Source organism: Musca domestica, unplaced genomic scaffold, assembly GCF_030504385.1.
Source record: "Musca domestica strain aabys unplaced genomic scaffold, Musca_domestica.polishedcontigs.V.1.1 222, whole genome shotgun sequence".
NCBI lineage: Eukaryota > Metazoa > Arthropoda > Insecta > Diptera > Muscidae > Musca > Musca domestica.
The window spans coordinates 838,599-858,689 of NW_026712264.1; the positions used below are offsets into that span (position 1 = coordinate 838,599).

The 20,091-nt window shown below is 36.2% G+C and overlaps 1 pseudogene; it reads left to right on the forward strand.

Annotated features, from left to right (window-relative positions):
• Nucleotides 1-381: 381 nt before the first annotated feature.
• Nucleotides 382-16,331, forward strand: LOC131802697 (cytochrome P450 CYP12A2-like; annotated as a pseudogene).
• Nucleotides 16,332-20,091: the final 3,760 nt, after the last annotated feature.

The window sequence follows — 20,091 nt, forward strand, 5'->3', positions numbered from 1 at the left end:
TAAAAGTTTAACAGAATTTTTTAAGGATTTTATTTATAGTGAAATTTTAATAGGCATTTTCATTTTGCACTGATTCTATATTTTTGACCAAAAATAATGTATACGCCATTGGCAATCTCTACCCACAAAATACATATAATTGCTTAGGGGGAGAGAGTAAACGAATTGCTTTTCTCTCAGAGAAATTAGTGGCACATAATTTTAAACAATGGTGATCACACAAATCTAATTGTTTAGTATAATGCGCATTCTTAAGTATACATGTACCGAGAGATAGGCCACAAACCGCTTTTTCGGAGCACAAATTGGCACTGGCATTTGCTTTGTTTTCATGACGATGTTGCAGTTTGCATTTGCCCGTGACGCAGATAGCTTGGCGAAATGTTGATATTAAAAAGCGGCAATGCTGCAAGTTTTTCGAAAAATTCAATTTTAAGAGTGAATTCAATCTCTTATAAATACGAAATAAAGTGAGTGATGTCGACAAATAATGATGTGAAGTGAATTTCAAATAATCAACACCTATTTCATAGTTTCTGTCTCTGCCGGGTGCATTTCAGTTTGTTTTCACGGCAACGCGAACGTGTTCAACTTTATCGGATGAATGGCAAGATGCTAAAGCTTTCGAAGACATCCCAAAAATTGGCGCTTGGAAATTATTACGAAATTTTCTTCCCGGCGGTAAATATAGAAATCTTGATTCAGCCCAGTTGATGTTGGCATTCAAGGAGGATTTGGGTCCAATTGGTCTGGTCAAAGGTGTATTTGGCAAAGCAGATGCGGTACTCTGTCACAGTCCTCAGGATTTTGAAAAAGTCTATCGCAATGAAGGTGTTTGGCCAACAAGACCCGGCATGACGGTGTTATACCATTATCGTAATGTTTTACGCCCAGAGATTTTCCAAGGCGTCGAAGGATTGTCGGGAACGTAAGTTGAACTATTTAATAGTGTTATTTTGTTTAATATTTCTAGAAATACTCATGTACTAAGTATTATGTATAAGATTAAAGGTGAGAACATTTAAAATGCATTTTTGGCTGGCATATGTCATCAGCTGACAAAGGAGCGTAGGGTGAACAAGTATGAATTATAGGTCAAAGTAGAAATACGTTAACCTAAGACTTCTTTGTTCTTTTACGAAGAAGCTTAAACCAGTCAAAAAAGACTTTTATGTATTCTCACCTTAAGATTCCATAAATTTACCTCTAAACTAGTAAATAATGATACCCTACATCACTAAACGTATTTGGTAGTAATATTTCGAGTTTCACCAAATGGTAAAATTCGGTTGTATATCAAAAAATCTATTTAATTTGGGCTGATATTACATACATGGTGAACAGTTACCGTAAAATCGGATAAAGATGTATATCGAAGCTATATAATAATCTGAATCGACTTCGATAGAATTTGGCAGAAGTATTTTCGATGTGAAGGACTTGCTTTTGACATGTGAGGGACTTGCTTTTAGGCAGAATTCAGTCGGAAGTGCCAAAATTCAGTCCATTTGGGAATTCCTCCTTAAAAAAGTGATCACAAATTATAGCTAAAAACGCTGAAAACTCAATATTTAAGGAGTTATGGCCATTTTAAAATTCTGAGGAATTCATGCTTAAATAAGTGATCACAAATTATAGCTAAAAAACGCTGAAAACTCAATATTTAAGGAGTTATGGCCATTTTAAAATTCTGAGGAATTCCTCCTTAAAAATGTGATCACAAATTATAGCTAAAAACGCTGAAAACTAAATATTTAAGGAGTTATGGCCATTTTAAAATTCTGAGGAATTCCTCCTTAAAAAAGTGATCAGAAATTATAGCTAAAAACGCTGAAAACTCAATATTTAAAGAGTTATGGCCATTTTAAAATTCTGAGGAAATCCTATATTATATTAGTCTATGATATTAGCCATTTGGTGCACAATAAACCTCACATCATATAAAGATATATATGGGAGCTATATCTAAATCTGAGCCGATCTTGACAAAATTTTAAACACTTAGAGGTTATTGTTGTGAAGTACATATTATGCATGTGAGTGCCTTTAACACAAAATCGGATGAAACATTTATATGGGAGCTATAGCTATATCTGGACCGATTATCGCCAAATTTCATGCCCTTTTTTCTAGGATGAATTCAGTCGGAATTGCCAAAATTCAGTCCATTTGGTAGGTAGATATAAGGCATTTGGTACACAATAAAAATGATATCGGATAAAGATTTATATCGACGCTATTTCCTATCTGATCCGATCTCGATCAAATTTGAGCGTTATCTTGTACAAAATATCATTCTTGTGGAGTGCATATTAAGTATGCTATATCTGAACCGATTTTCTTTATATATAATGTACTTACTTCTAGATAGAATTTGGTCAGATGTGCCAAATTTCAGGTCATTTGGACTGATATTGGCCATTTGGCGTGTAATTAATCGAAATAGGTTGAAGTTACATATGGGAGCTATATCTGAATTGAACCAATTCTCACCAATTTCAATAGGGTTCGTCCTTGAGTCAAACAAGTATTGTTTGGAAAATTTCATCTCAATGGCTTGGCAACCCAATTTATAATGAGTACTTTTGTAGGGAACTTGAGATCTCGAAAAATTTCTAAGGAATTTATATAATTTTGTAGAAAGAGTGGACCATATTGAGACTACCTCCAATATTATCGAAAATATTAGAATGTGCGAAGCTTGCAGAAAATTAAAAAAAAATCAAAATTGAGGTAGAAATACTATTTAAAGTTATGTCTTTCATGGGGGAGGAGCAAGATATTTTCTTTTAAAATTTCTGAACTTTTTTTTAGGAATATGTAGAAATTATATCCAATTTTATGCAGAATCTAAGAGGATCTAAGGAAATTATTTCGCGATCTATGAGGGTTATTAATATTTAAAATTATTTATTATATCAATTTGAATTCTACTCTTGCCAGGTACTTTTTGAGTTGGAATACCCTTATTTTATTTGGAACTATTTGTTTTTTCTTAACACAGCGGAAAAGAAAAAAAAAAGGATTCGAAAATAAACTTAGTTCAAAACACGCAAATCTAAGATCTGCCAAAAGGTAACGTAGACAAACTGCCTTCTACATTACCGTGGTTTAAAAATAATGATTGAATCCATTTCGGGATAGACAACAAAGAAAAATAGGCAAAGTTCCAAATAGGCAAAATCAGCCCCGATACTCGTTATCTAAGTCAATTTTAGATATTTTCATTGACAGCAATACATTGCAAAGACCCCACAAAACGTTCTTTGTCCACTGTTTAGCTGTGTTTGTGTATTTGAGTTGAAGTAATTAAATACTTACCCAAATAATAAAGACAATTGTGAGTAATGTTCAAGAAAGTAATTTTAAAATGACTTAATGACATGATAATACATATTAAAATAAATAATTAGGAACAGATATAACAGTGTTCGGTTTTCGAGGAAGTTGAATATCACTAATTTAAGATAATAAAGATATTGATAAATATTTTTTCGTGGAGACTCATCCGCTACAATAGGGTTTACATGATGAATCACTAACTAAAACTCTTTTAATGCCTTACTCATCTAAGTCGGAATTTACCCGTCCTATACCATTATATGAAAAATGTTCCAGAGTGTGGATAATAAGTTCGGCTAAGTCGATCTTTTAATACACTCCACCATTGGGTAAAAAAAAAACATTTTTATATAAAAGTATCTGAATTCACATATGTTCCACTTTATACTACAAATACCAGTAAGACCGTTTGGATAATGCTGTTAAACTTAAAAAAAAACATAAAGTGGGTGAGGACATTATATAACGGCCATACCCAAACGGAAACCTCTATAGACAATTTTATACTTCAAGGATTGTCATCTGTCAAATACCAAATTTGAAACAATTTCGTAGGTAAATGTGACTAGGATTATTGAAATACCGAATATCGGAAAACGTGGACCTAACTATTCAATTTCTGCCGCCGGAGATAGAACCCATTATAGACTACAAATACCAATTTTTAGACAAATTCAAATGCAAAATTGTGGCAAAAATCACCGCATACGCAAACGTTGACCTATAAGGGTGAAATGAAAAAACTGCAACCAACTTCAGACTGCTGTCATTTCTAAGCCACTCGTCCGGCAGCTGTCAAAATTTCCAGTTCCAGTGACAGCTCATTATATTGTTTACAGACGTACAAAAGCATTTCGGTGAGAATTTTCCAGAAAAAAAGTTGTTCGTGATGGAATTCAAGCGTGATAGTGTGATTTCTTTACTGGTAGCGTAGCCCGACGTCAAGGAAGTGAACGGAAGAAAACAACAACATCAGCAGAAATAGTTCGAAAAGTAAAGAAGCGACTTGAACGAAACCCGCTTCGCTGAATAACTTACACAGCAAAAGGAAGAAAATAGACTCAAAAGAGCTAAGAAGTTGCTTCGCTTGGCCAAAAGTGGTGAACTGCCGAATTTAGTTTTCACCGATGAGAAAACATTCGTTGTTCAGCAGTTTGTAAATAAACAAAATGATCGTGTTTACTTGCCAAAGACGTCAACTGAAAATGTGCTCCTTCTGTTGGCCACCAGAACTCCGCTCGTATTAATCGACTGTGGCACCAGAATAAATGCCTAATATTATCGCGAAAATGTTCTGGAGGGTGTATAAAAGTCTTGGGCACGCAAACATTTTGGCCGCAGACCTTGGACACTCCCAGAGGACTCAGCACCATCGAACTCAGCACGCGCCTCCCAAGAATGGTTACAAATTGAGGTTCCTCGCTTTATTTCCAGCGCACAATGGCCACAAAAAAAACTCCAGTTACCAATCCGTTAGACTATTGTGTCTGGAGTATTTTGGAAGGCCAAGTTTGTACTAAAAACCAGTAAAGAAAGTCCTAAAGTCGGGCGGGGCCGACTTTATGATACCCTATACCACTTTGCTAATTTAGTAGAGCTTCGCATAACAATTAAAAGTTTTTATGGGAGAATTCAATCATACACGCTATGATTATAATTATAATTTAAAATTCAAAGGACTAAATATGCCGAAGCAATTGTATCTTTTATATTCGGACTTGTATTGCCCATTTGGTGCGAAATTAATTTGAAATCGGATAAAAATATATATGGGAACTATATCCAAATCTGAACCGATCTCGATAGAATTTGGCAAAGATATCTCTGAGCTGTATTTGATATATTTCCCTGAATATCGTTGTTACGGAGTGCATATTACGGCTGTGGGTAAAAAATACAATAAATCGAATGAACAATATATATGGGAGCTATAACTATATCTCAACCGATCTCCACCAAACTTGGCATACTACCTTCTAGACTAAATTCGGTCGTATGTGCCAAATTCCATCCCATGTGGACAAATATTAGACGTTTGGTGCACAATATAAGGTAAATCGGACGAAGTTATATATGGGAGCTATATCCAAATCTGAACCGATCTCGATAAAATTTAGCAAAGGTATTTCTGAGCTGCATTTGATATATTTCCCCAAATATTGTTGTTACAGAGTGCATATTACTGCTGCGGAGGACAAAAATAACAAATCGGAGGAACAATATATATGGGAGCTTTAGCTATATCTGAACCGATTTCGATAAAATTTGGCATACTTATTTTCAGGCCTAATTTGGTTGTATGTGCAAAATTTCATACTATTCGGGCTTATATTACACGTTTGGTGCACAATAAAAGGCAAATCGGACGAATATATATATGGGAGCTATATCTAAATTTTTACCGATTATCTCCAATTTCAATAGGCTTCGTCCTTGGGCCAAACAAATGTTGTTTGCAAAATTTCATCTCCGATTGAGATAATAAATGCGAACTGCATTTTGTTCACAAGAATACATGGACAGACGGACGGACGAACAGACGGACTGACATGTATAAATCAACTCAGAAAGTGATTCTATGCAGATCATCAAAAGGAACTATGGGTCTATCTCGTTCCCTTCTGCCTGTTACAAACAAATGCACAAAGACATAATACCCTGACCACCTTGTGGTGTAGGGTATAAACACCAAAGTGTCGATCACCTCAAGCAAGCGCTTCGCCGGGAATGGGCCAAAATACCGCAGAGCAACATTCGGGCAGCGTGTGACGGTTTCATTGGCCGTTTGAAGGCCATAATTCGTGTCGAAGGTGACCATTTCGAACAAATTTAAACTTATTCTAAAATTAAAAAAAATGTAAAAATGATGGCCTTTGGCTTTGTTGCAGTTTTTTAACTCACCATGTATATATGAAAGTTGTTTGAATTGCAAAATTTTGTCATATCGTTCGAGCTATTTACACAGACGGACAGACAAACATGGATAAATCGACATCGAATTTCATGTGAATACTTTGTGGGGTCTAAAAATTACAAACGGAATGATAAACTTAATATACCCTCTATAGCATAGTAGAAAGGATAAAAAAGTAGTTTTCTTATTACCGAGCAATTAGCTACGTCCGATAAAAATTGTTTATAATGGAAGTTTTGGTCGGATAATGGTTTTAAAAGTGGGTATTTCATAGTGGATAAACTTCATCACCCCATAACTTGTACAAAGTAAAAACAACAAGTTCTGTATCCATCGCCCCTATTTCGAGGAAGACTTTCCACCCAAATAATATTATTTTAATATTTTAAAAATTCAATTTTATTTTCAGACAGGGAGAAAAATGGGGAAATTTTCGAACAGTTGTCAATCCCATATTGATGCAACCAAGAAATGTTCGTGTCTATTTTCATAAAATGTCCCAGGTCAATAGAGAATTTATTGAAAGGTAAGTTGGAACATACAAAAAGTTATGGCTTAGCGTAGGTTTAATTTTGAAGGTCCTCTTTCCGACAACAAGTTATAAATGGTTTCACATTTATGGATATTATATCAATTTTCAGAATTCAACAAATTCGCGATCCTCAAACCCATGAGGTTCCTGAAAATTTCGAAGAAGAAATTAATCGTTGGACCTTAGAATCGGTATCAGTTGTGGCATTGGACAAACAACTGGGTCTGATAAGCAAACACCGTGATAATCCGCAAGCTAAACTTCTATTCAAATCGTTGACAGAAATGTTTGTCTATTCAATGGATTGGAAATAAAACCATCGATTTGGAAATATTACACAACACCAACAATGAAAAAGGCAGTGCGATCTTTGGATCAAATTACAGAGATAACAAAAGCGTACATTGAAGAGGCTATTGCACGTATTGAGAATGAATCGCAAAACGATCTATCGAACAAATCATCTGAAAGGGAGAAAAGTGTTTTGGAAAAATTGATAAATGTTGATAAACAAACCGCCATGGTAATGGCAATGGATATGATGATGGCCGGCGTGGATACGGTAGGTGGGAATGACATTTAAAGCCTCAATAAATTTAATTCATTAAAATAAATTATTTAATAAAATTAAAAACAATTCAAAAATTTTAGTAATAAAATTAATTTCTTTCCAGACTACCTCAACATTTACCGGCCTCTTGCTATGTCTGGCAAGAATCCCGACAAACAAGAAAAACTGCGCGAAGAAGTACGCAAGTTATTACCCCACAAAGATTCAGAATTCAATGAAGCCGTATTTAAAAATATGCCATATTTAAAGGCTTGCATTAAAGAATCCCTGCGCATGTATCCATTGACATTGGGTAACACCAGAGTACCAGTTAATGACATTGTGTTGAGCGGCTACAGAGTACCCAGGGGAACACAAGTCCTTATGATATCAACTTCACTGATGAGAGATGAAAACCATTATCCACGTGCCAACGAATTTCTACCCGAACGTTGGTTGAGGCCAACCGAAGCAGGAAGTCATGGTGAATGTCCAAATTTTCTGAAGCCCAGCAGCCCTTTATTTATTTGCCTTTCGGATTTGGTTCTCGTAGTTGTATTGGTCGTCGTATTGTTGAAATGGAACTAGAAATGGGCATTGCACGTTTAATACGGAACTTTATGTAGATTTTAAATATCCCGTGGACAATGCCTTTAGATGTGTTTTGATTAATGTTCCGAATATTCCATTGAAATTTCAATTTACAGATGTCGAGAATTAGCAAGAAATTTTGTAAAATTTAATAAAAATAATTTATTTGTAAGTAATAATAAATTACGAATTTAGACAGAGCAAAGATCTGTTGTTCGAGAGATCAACAATCCTATTGTGTAATAACGCTTATGTACAAAAAGAAAAACTAGTTAGAGTCGACTGTTAGTTAGAGTGGGCTGTCTCGACAGCTGCTTTCAGACTATGTAGACGTTTATTTATTTATTTCAGTGTGATTTTCAAAATGTTTACAGTTGAGAAGGGTAAGGGAAAAATCAAAGCAAACCCTCTGCGAAAAGGGTTCCTGAGAGAGTGGTCTCATAGAGTCTACTTTTTACTTACCTAGCAAAAAGATGGGAGCAGTATGATCCGAACCGAATTTTTGAGTTCAGGGCATATGGAGAAAAACATTAAAGAATGGCGTAAAGTTGGGCGAGGCATAACAAATAAATGCTATAACACTTTTGAAGAATTTTTAGCAGGTAAAGCTGAACATTTTTGATGCTATTGCTAAACTGGTGCAATTTACGTGTGAAACTTTTTATTGGGATTGAGTTAGGGCCAGAATGTTCGTTAAAGATATTCACAAAATATTTAGAGGCTGAAACGGGCCAAAAACTTAAAATTGCCTAAGAAAATCTAAGGACCTAAAATCGTAGATCTCCTGACTTTAAAATTATTTAGGATATCTGGGTTATATAAGATGTTTTACTGTTGCAAAATCGTCAGGCAAAATCCCATTATTGTTGTTTTTATAAAAACAACGTTTGTTTATGAGTGGAGAACGATGGTAATGTTTACCAGGGGGTAAGGCAGGGAATACCTAGGTTTCGGAAAGAGCCACCAATCCTCATCAGTTCCCTTGTTTCCTGTCTGGGATATTCTCCCAGAAGTTATTTTAAAAAATAACTTCTATGACAAAAAACATTTTTTTTACCCAAGTGACGAGATCGTAAGCTCAATAGAAGAGGGACAAAAGAATTACATAAAACGAAAATTCTTTTGGAAAATCTTCTAAATCTTACAACCGCACTTATAAACATTTACATCTTTCTCCACTTGTTATGCTTTCGTTCAACCTGAACGAAGAAGCATAACCATGTAAGTTTGTTTTGTCTGTTACAACAAAACCCCTTCGTCGACCGTGCCTGTGTCTATTAATAGAACAGTGTTTGGCTTGATTGTTTGGGATACCATAGTATTTTGTTGTTGCAAAATCGTCAGGCAAAATCCCATTATTGTTGTTTTTATAAAAACAACGTTTGTTTATGAGTGGAGAACGATGGTAATGTTTACCAGGGGGTAAGGCAGGGAATACCTAGGTTTCGGAAAGAGCCACCAATCCTCATCAGTTCCCTTGTTTCCTGTCTGGGATATTCTCCCCAGAAGTTATTTTAAAAAATAACTTCTATGACAAAAAACATTTTTACCCAAGTGACGAGATCGTAAGCTCAATAGAAGAGGAACAAAAGAATTACATAAAACGAAAATTCTTTTGGAAAATCTTCTAAATCTTACAACCGCACTTATAAACATTTACATCTTTCTCCACTTGTTATGCTTTCGTTCAACCTGAACGAAGAAGCATAACCATGTAAGTTTGTTTTGTCTGTTACAACAAAAACCCCTTCGTCGACCGTGCCTGTGTCTATTAATAGAACAGTGTTTGGCTTGCTTGTTTGGGATACCATAGTATTTTGTTGTTGCAAAATCGTCAGGCAAAATCCCATTATTGTTGTTTTTATAAAAACAACGTTTGTTTATGAGTGGAGAACGATGGTAATGTTTACCAGGGGGTAAGGCAGGGAATACCTAGGTTTCGGAAAGAGCCACCAATCCTCATCAGTTCCCTTGTTTCCTGTCTGGGATATTCTCCCCAGAAGTTATTTTAAAAAATAACTTCTATGACAAAAACATTTTTTACCCAAGTGACGAGATCGTAAGCTCAATAGAAGAGGAACAAAAGAATTACATAAAACGAAAATTCTTTTGGAAAATCTTCTAAATCTTACAACCGCACTTATAAACATTTACATCTTTCTCCACTTGTTATGCTTTCGTTCAACCTGAACGAAGAAGCATAACCATGTAAGTTTGTTTTGTCTGTTACAACAAAAACCCCTTCGTCGACCGTGCCTGTGTCTATTAATAGAACAGTGTTTTACGACAATAAAATTAAGGACCACCAAATCATCTTATTATTTAAGGACATCTGAACAAAAATTGTGAATTTTTTATACCATGTCAGCCATAGTTACAGAGGATATATACAGGGTTGCCCATATTCGACGGACCCATCTGGCAATGCCATAACTTTTGACAGAGATGTCACATCGCTTAATGACAAACCGCGTTTGAAGCGTCAGTCCAAGCAGATTTTTACCATGAACCAATACACGCCACGCGAGCTCTCTGAAATAGTTGAAATTTACATTCAACAGAAGAAGTCAATTGTGAAAAAAAAAAATGTGAGAAGTGCGCCTTCTAAAAACACCATTAAGCGTTTATACGAAAAATTTTCGACTGGTAAGGCTCTTTCTAATCCGAAGAGGCCATATAAGAGTCGACCAAGGCGATCGGCCGAGAATATCGCTGCCGTACGAGCCAGTGTTGAGAGGTCCCCAAGAACATCCCAAAAACGCCGTTCTCAGCAGTTGGGCATGGCTCGGTCCACTTTACAACGGATTATTCGCATTGATTTGCATTTGTTCCCGTACAAAATTCAATTGACGCAAAGAATGTTGCCTGCGGACAAGCCTCGTCGATTGGTCCGTAGAATATGGGCAACCCTGTATATATATCATTTGATTCGACCAAAACGTGATTCATCGAAATAACGATTTCAGAACCAAGGTCTCTTTGGACCAACTCCGTTTCAGGACATTTGGAATCAAATTCATGGGTGTTCGTCCGTCCGTCTGTCTGCCTGGTGTACAAGATAACTCTCTAAGGGAGAATCCGATTTGGTCCAAACTTGAAACATAGCTGTATAATTATCAAGCTTAGAACGAGTTCAGAGATGGACAATATCGTTCCACTCCTTTTGGTACCTCCCCCACAAAGGGTCAAAATTTTGAATAACACCTAAACGCTCACAAAATAAGAAATATGTTTTTGATTCTCTAGAAAGTTTACTCATCGTAATATTTCTTCTTACACAAGATCTGGTGGGAAGATGATAAATATCGGCCCTCCCCTTCTGGTACCTTACCCATAAAAGGGTTAATATTTTAAATAGCCAATAATAATAAGCATTCGGTTCATTCTAAACTTCACATTTTCCAGTATTTCTACTAACACAAGATTTGCTGTAAAAATGGAACATGTCGGCCCACTCCCTGCTGTGCCTCCCTCATAAAAGGATTAACATAAAATACGAAATAAGTTTCCCATTCTCATCACACTTCACACATCTTAATATTTCTACTAACACAAGATCTGGTGTGAAGATATCCGATATCTAGGACTGAGAATTCCGAATGTACTAAACGGGGACAGATCGACACCGAATACCTGGAAAGTGGATTTCGTCCAAAGAGGCTCAGAGGCTCTAAAACAGTAATTTGATAAAACACATTTTGAGGGTGAGGGTGTAAAAATTGCAACCTTTTGTGGAGTGGAACGATATTCTCCATCTACCAACCCGAACTAGATTTAAAAGAAATGTGACGTTGTAAACTCAGTACGTTTTTATTCTCCTCTGACCTATTCAAACCAGCAGCACTGTGTGATACATACATTGATGCTTGCAATGCATCACCACTGGATTGTCATAATAAATGTTAAAAGCTATTGTCCCAATGACCCAATTTTATGTACTCCTAAAACCGGTTCTAAGAATATTTGTGTTCGAAAATAAATTATATTGATTAGCTTCGAAGTAAAATAATTCAATAATAATCTGTATATTGAAGAGAAACGTTTTAAATAAATTGCAGCGAGACATTTTCGCTAACACATATAATATGTTTAAAACAAATAAATATTTTGTGAAAAATAAAAGATTTCGGAAATTCTCATCGGAAGTAAAGGTAACATTTTAAATTCCTATACAAACCATTGATTTTCAAACATTCCAATTTAGCGTCCTTCCAATCGTGCTACAGAATGGCAGAATGCAAAACCGCTGAGTGAAATGTCAACATTGAAACCACTGAAATTGCTTTGGAAATTGTTACCAGGTGGAGTATATTCTAAACTCGACACCTTCCAATTGATGTTGGCTGTTAAAAGAGACATTGGGTCAATATGTTGGCTAAGCGGTGCATTTGGAAATCCTGATTTTGTTATGACACACAATCCGCAAGATTTTGAAAAGGCGTTTCGCAATGAGGGCCCTACGCCCATGAGACCTGGATTTGAGTATTTGTCCTACTATCGTAATGTAGTTAAGCCGGACATATTCCAAGGCGTTGAAGGACTTTTGGGATCGTAAGTGTGGTATTTAAATGTGGTACCTAGGTCCATGGTTTATCGTGGTATATTCAATTTCGACTAAAACGAGGTTTCTTTCCGATTTGTAGGAGATTTAAGGTTGGGCCGAACATTGACACTTGGTAAAGAGGTAACTAGAAGATAATCTGAAAAGTACATATTCGAAACTTCGATGTGAGCACAACGACTTAAGAAATGGGCAATTACCTTATATGAGTGATATGATTGTTTTCTCACAATTGAACCGATATAGTACTTCTTGAAAGTTAATATAAAATCGCCAAAAATATAGCGATGTGTAAACTCTAGGCTGTCTCGGTGACCCATATTTATACCCTACACCACAAGGTGGTCAGGTATTATGTCTTTTGCATTTGTTTGTAATGGGCAAAAAGGAAACGAGATAGACAAATAGTTCTTTTTGATGATCGACATAGAATCACATTCTGAGTCGATTTATGCATATCCGTCCGTCTGTCTGTCCATGTATTTTTGTAAACAAAGTACAAAACCCTATTGAAATTGGAGATAACTGTCAAAATTATGATAAAGGCCCCATCATGTATATCTTGGTCCGATTTTCCTTTATTGTGCATCAACCCAATAGTATGAAATTTTGCATATACGATCAAATTAAGCCTGGAAATAAGCATGCCAAATTTGATGGAATATAGCTCCAATATAAACAGAGTGAGATGAAACTGCAACAAAGTCAAATGCCATTATTTTTACATATTTTTTTTTTTTTTAATTTATTTGACTGAAATCAACAAATGTCGGAAAAAAGCATCAAATTTAAAATAAGTTTAGATTTGTTCGAATTGCACGAATTATGGCCTTCAAACGGCCAATGAAACCGTCAAACGCTGCCCGAATGTTACTCTGCGGTATTTTTGCCCATTCCCGGCGATGCGCTTGCTTGAGGTGATCGACACTTTGGCACTTTTTAGTACCAACCTTGCTTTCCAAAATACTCCAGACACAATATTCCAACGGATTGGTATGCGGAGATTTTAGTGGCCATTGTGCGCTGGAAATGAAGCGAGGAACCTCATTTTGTAATCATTCTTGGGTGGCGAGTGCTGAGTGCGATGGTGCTGAGACCTGTTGGAATGTCCAAGGTCTGCGGCCAAAATGTTTGCGTCCCCGAGGCTTTAGTACACCCTCCAGAATATTTTCGCTATAATATTCGGCATTTATTCTGATGCCACGGTCGATTAATACGGCTGTTATAGCGGCCCACACCATCACCATGGTCGGTGCTTGAATTCTGGTGGCCAACCGAAGCTGCACATTTTCAGCTGACCTCTTTGGCAAGTAAAACCCGATCATTCTGTTTGTTTACAAACTGCTGAACAACGAATGTTTTCTCATCGAAGAAAACCATATTCGGCAGTTCACCACTCTTCCCCAAGCGAAGCAACTCTTTAGCTCTTTTGAGTCTATTTTCTTTCTGTCGCGGTGTATGTTGTTGCATTTTTTGGGATTTCAATGGCTTTACCCCGAGCTCAATTTTCAATATTTGCCGAATGGAATATTGCTCACGAGCCATTTTGCGGTCACTGCGATGCGGGTTTCGATCAAGTCGCTTCTTTACTTCTCGAACATTTCTGCTGATGTTGCTGTTTTCTTACATCCACTTCCTTGACGGTCGGGCTATGCTACCAGTATCACGGTAACGAGCGATGGTGCAAGATACGAAAGATTTATTCACATTTAAATGCTGGAGTGCTCTAACGATAGCCACTTGTGATTTTCCGGCCAAATATAAAGAAATCACACTATCACACTTGAATTTCATCACGATAACTTTATTTTCTGGAAAATTCTCACCAAAATGCTTTTGTACGCTCGTAAACAATACAATGAGCTGTCACTGGAATCATTTTAAGAGCTGTCGGGGAGTGGATTTCATCTCACCCTCTATGAAGCATTAAAGAAGTCCTTCAAATATATTCAAGACTCTAAGATTCCTGGTCAGAAAGTCCTTGCAAAACCTATCTGGAAAATCCATAATTTTTTTAATCTACGACTTTTACACTGAAAGTTCCTGGAATTCTTTAAAATTCACGATTCTTTGCAAAGTTTCTTGCAGATCTAAGATGATTGGCCAGAAAGTCCTTGTCAAATATTTCAAAAATTTGGTGTGGAACTCCAAAATCCATGATTTTCCAACTGAAAGTTATATAAATAAATCCATGAATCTCGTCCATGAATTCGTAGTAAGAGATTAAAATGGCTAGAATGTCTGAAAAAACGCATTAAATATTTGCGAGGAAGTCATTGCAAAGCCTTTTTAAAAATCTACAATTTTCAAGAACAGAAAGTCCTTTAAAACCTATTCAAAAATACACCATTTATGGATGCATTCCTGCTGTTAAACATTTTAAAGAAATCTAAGATTTTTGACTGAAAATTTTGCAAAACATTTTAAAAATCGCACATTTTTTGACCAGGAAGTTCTTTCAAAACATTTAAAATGTGCACTATTCTTGGTATGATTAACCTATCCTCATAAACCTCCAATATTAACTACAATTCTGGTACAGGGTATCTCTTAGTCCAAAGTCTGTTCCATTTTTTTAGACAAGGAGAAAAGTGGGCCAAATTTCGATCAGTAGTGAATCCTGTTATGTTACAACCTCGAAATATATGTTTGTATTTACACAGTCTGTCCGATGTTAACAAAGAATTCATTGAAAGGTAATGTGACAGAGAACTGGAGCAGTATTAATGAGTATATTTAAGTATTTCTATATTTTCAGAATTCAACAAATTCGCAATCCCCGAACTCAAGAAGTTCCAGCTACTTTTGTCGAGGAAATAAATCGATGGGCCGTGGAGTCAGTGGGCGTGATAGCACTTGATCACCGACTAGATATGTTAAGCAGAAAACAGAGAGACGCCACTGCAGAACGCTTAATTGAGTCTATAATGACATTTTTCGAGTGTGCCGGAGAATTGGAATTTAAACCGACAATTTGGAAATATTACAAAACGCCTACATTTAAGAAACTCATCAAAAGTTTAGATGGAATTACAACAATAACAAAAATATTTATTGATCAAGCAGTGGCAGAAATTGAAAAGGAATGTAAAACTGCCGGCGTAGAAAACGCAAATCACAAAACAAGTGTTTTGAAGCAATTGATAAAATTGACAAAAATATTGCCATGGTAATGGCAATGGATATGTTTTTGGCTGGTGTAGATACGGTAAGAGATTCTGAAATTAAAAATAATAGTTTTTAATCTATCTATTTGTTTAGACCACATCATTATTTGCCGGTATACTCCTGTGTCTGGCCAAAAATCCCGAAAAACAAGAAAAATTGCGTAACGAAATTTTCAGCTCTTACCCAAAAAGATTCTGAATTGAGAGAAAATCACCTCAATAGTATGCCCTATTTGAGGGCGTGCTTTAAAGAGTCACTAAGATTACATCCATTAGCAGTGGGTAATGCTCGCGCCCAGGCAAATGATGTTGTACTGAGTGGTTATCGTGTACCCAAGGGATCTCTTGTTTCCATGATTCATGCCTCAATAGTGCGGGATGCTAAATATTATCCCCAACCGATGCATTTTTGCCGAACGTTGGCTGAGACAGCCGAAAGAATGAGAACAATGTGTTGAAGAGCAAAGCACCGTTCAATATTTACCCTTCGGTTTTGGTCCACGTAGCTGTATTGGACGACGAATTTCACAGCTGGAGTTAGAATTGGCCATTGTGCGTTTGTTACGTAATTTCCGGGTGGAATTTAATTATTCCACCGAGAAAGCATTCCGGGGTGCCTTTATTAGTGTTCCCAAATTCCATTAAGATTTAAATTTATCGATATTGAAGAGTGAAATGAAAAAAATGTACCTTACTTTCAATTGATGTTTTTCACCACACAAGTTAAATGCATGTATTAATATGAATAATGCCGAAATATGTCGGGCGTACGAAATTTTGAAGATAAATAAATTTAACATTGATTAAATAATTTATGTTTTTTTTTTTTGTTTAGTGTAAAAGTAGAATTGAATCATAGACATTTTTTTTTCAAAATTTGTAATAGAAAACAAGTGAAGAAAGTAGTACAGTCGGGCGGGGCCGACTTTACGATACCCTACACCACATTCATATTTAATAGAGCTCAACATAAAAATAATAGTTTTTATGGGGAATTTTTGAGAATTAATCCTACTAACTATGATTATACACGGTGAGAAAAAACGACACAACAAAGTCAAACGCCATAATTTTTACATTTTTTAAATGTTATGAATGAAAGCAAAAAATGTCGAAAATAGCATCAAATTTTAGAATAAGTTAGATTTGTTCGAATTGGTCACATTTACCACGAATCTATGGCCTTCAAAAGGGCCAATGAAACCGTCATATGCTGCCCAAATGTTGCTTTGGGGTATTTTGGCCCATTCCCGGCGAATCGCATATTTTTTAGTGCCAACCTTACAAATACTCCAAACACAATAGTTCAACGGATTGGTATCCGGAGATTTTGGTGGCCATTGTGTGCTGGAAATGAAGCGAAGAACATCATTTTATAATCATTCTGGTGTGCTGAGTGCGATGGGCTGAGTCCTGTTGAAATGTCTAAGGGTACGGCCAAAATGTTTGCGTCTCCAAGGCTTTAATCCAACCCTCCAGAATATTTTCGCTATAATATTCGGCATTTATTTTGATGCCACGGTCGATTAATAAGAGCGGAGAGCGACCATCGTCTGTTATGGCGGCCCACACCATCATCATGGCCGGCGCTTGAGTTCTGGTGCCCAAACGAAAGGTGCATATTTTCAGCTGACCTCTTTGGCAACTAAACACGTTCATTTTGTTTGTTTACAAACCGAATGTTTTCTCATCGGAGAAAACAAATTCGGCAGGAAACCCACAGTGGCTATCGTTAGAGCACTCCAGCATTTAAATGCTGAATACATCGTTTGTGTCTCGTACCATCGCTCGTTACCTTGATACTGGTAGCGTAGCCCGACGCCAAGGATGTGGACGGAAGGAAAAACAGCAAAATCAGCAGAAATGGTTCGAAAAGTAAAGAAGCGACTTGATCGAAACCGCGTGGCAATGGCCGAAAAATGGCGGTGAGCTGAACATATCGCAATATTCTATTCGGCAAATATTGAAAAATGAGCTCGGGGTAAAGCCATTGAAATTCCAAAAAGGCAAGAACTTACACCGCAAAAGAATGAAAATAGACTCAAAAGAGCTAAAGAGTTGCTTCGCTTGGCCGAAGTTGTGAACTGTCGAATTTGGTTTTCCTCCGTTGAAAAAACCTTCGTTGTCCAGCAGTTTGTAAACCAACAAAATTATCGTATTTCCTTTCAAAAGTTGGTTGGTGGTTGGTCGCTCTCCCGCTCGTATTCATTGACCGTGGCATCAGTATAAATGCCGAGTATTATCGCGAAAATATTCTGGAGGGTGTACTAAAGTCTTGAGCACGCAAACATTTTGGCCGCTGACCTTGGACATTCCAACAGGACTTCGCACCATCGCACTCAGCACGCACCACCAAGATTGGTTACAAAATGAGGTTCTTCGCTTTATTTCCAGAGCAAAATGGCACCAAAATCTCCGGATACCAATCCGTGGGACTATTGTGTCTGGAGTTTTTTTGGAAAGCAAGCTTGGCACTAAAAAGTAGCAAAGTGTCGATCACCTCTAGCAAGCGCTTCGCCAGAAATGGGCCAAAATACCGCAAACCAGTATTCGGGCAGCGTGTGACGGTTTCATTGACCGCTTGGAGGCCATAATTCGTTCCAAACGTAACCAATTCGAACAAATCCAAACTTATTTTAAAATTTTATATAATTTCCGATAGTTTTTCATTCAGTAAAATTTAAAAAAAATGTAAAATTATGGCGTTGACTTGTTGCAGTTTTTTATTTCTGCAATTAAAAATTTGCTGTATTTGCTCCGAAGATCATAGGAGAAATGTCGTTTTTTTTTCGAAAAAGTCTGCTTAGGAAGTCTCGATATTTAGTCATTAACAAATTCTTTAAACATCCAGGATATTTAGTTAGAAGGAGCTTACAAAAACTTTTTTTTGAAATATTTGTCTCAAATATTAGTTTCGGAGGGACCTTGAAAAAGTTTAATGCTTCAGAGAGAACCGGAGAACGTTGAATACTTTTTTCTTTAAATTTTCTACGATATTTGATCAATTTCAAAGGACCATGGAAGAAGGTACCTTAAAAAATACAAATGTTGGGTCCAAAGGTATTTTTCTAAGAAAAAATCTACGGTACGGTACTCCCAGAAAATATTTTTACTATGGAACGTTAAAGAAAGAAATTAAAAGAAGTGTACAATGTGCGGAGGTCCTCTAAAAACATTTAAGTAAAAAGGCTAAGATGCTTGGTTGGGAAATAGTTGAGAAATTTTATGAAGCTTATTAAAAGGTTTTTCCTTAGAAAATGTCGTTAGTTACTCGATGGCGCGGCATTAGTTTGGAAAAAAAACAACGGCAAAAAAAATCGTTGTCTAGCATTTAAGATATTAAGATATTGTCATAAAAAACAACCGATATTAGGTTTGTAGGTGATCCTTGAAAATCCACCACATTTGGTTTGAAAAAAGTCTTTGAAAAATCCACTAAGTTTTGTCCGAAGGTCCCTTGAAAATGTTCTTAAGACCCAACTTTCTTAAGAACAATTCATATTTTTTAGGTCCACGATATTTGGTTAAAATTCATGATTTTTTTTTTTTTTTTCTTAATATTTTCATAAAAATCTACGACATTAAGTCCGCAGGTTGTAAAAAAAATAAAAATTCACAATATTTGGGTTGAGACTTAAAAAGAAATCTACGAAATTGTGTTCTCCAAAATGTTCTTAAAGATTAACCTTATTAAATAAAATTCCACGACATTTGGTCCGGAATTTTCTTAAAAACTCATGATGTTTTCTAACAAAATCTACGACAATTAGTCCAACGATACTAGAAAAAAAATTAAAAAAAACAGCAATATTTGATTGAAAAAAAATATTGAAAAAAATCTAAGCACTTCCATGATAATGTTTTCTTAGAAAAAACCAATAACATTATATCGTGGGTTCTTGTAAGAACCTATTGCTTCGGAAATCTTGAAAAAATCTCTATAGAAATTCTCTTGTTCCAAGTACACTTTAAGTTCTAACACCCATTCTCCAATCTTTTTTAATAAATCCCACAATATGACGCGTTCTGATCGATAAACAAATAACCATGTAGTTGTCAAGTTCATGTTTTCTTTTCTAATTATTAATCAGCCGGCACACTTCGTAGATAAATGCCGAACACAGGCCCCCTAGCCCAACAAGCGGCATAATCTGCAAAGCTTATTTCGACAGAGCTTTTGCTCGCTCAATGGAACAGAACAATTTTCAATGGTAGTTGGCGAAAAAAATTACTCAACATTTCATCAGTCTCAAATCGTAAGCGGTGAGAGAATTTCGATACGATATTGACGGGTAAATAGCAAAGTATCGAAGCGAGCAGACAAACATTCTGTGAAAACAACTCAACGCGAAAATGTTGAAAACGAAACAACAAATAATAGCTCTGAATAGATTCAGATGTTGGACATCTACCCTTCCGGGTTTCCAACAACAA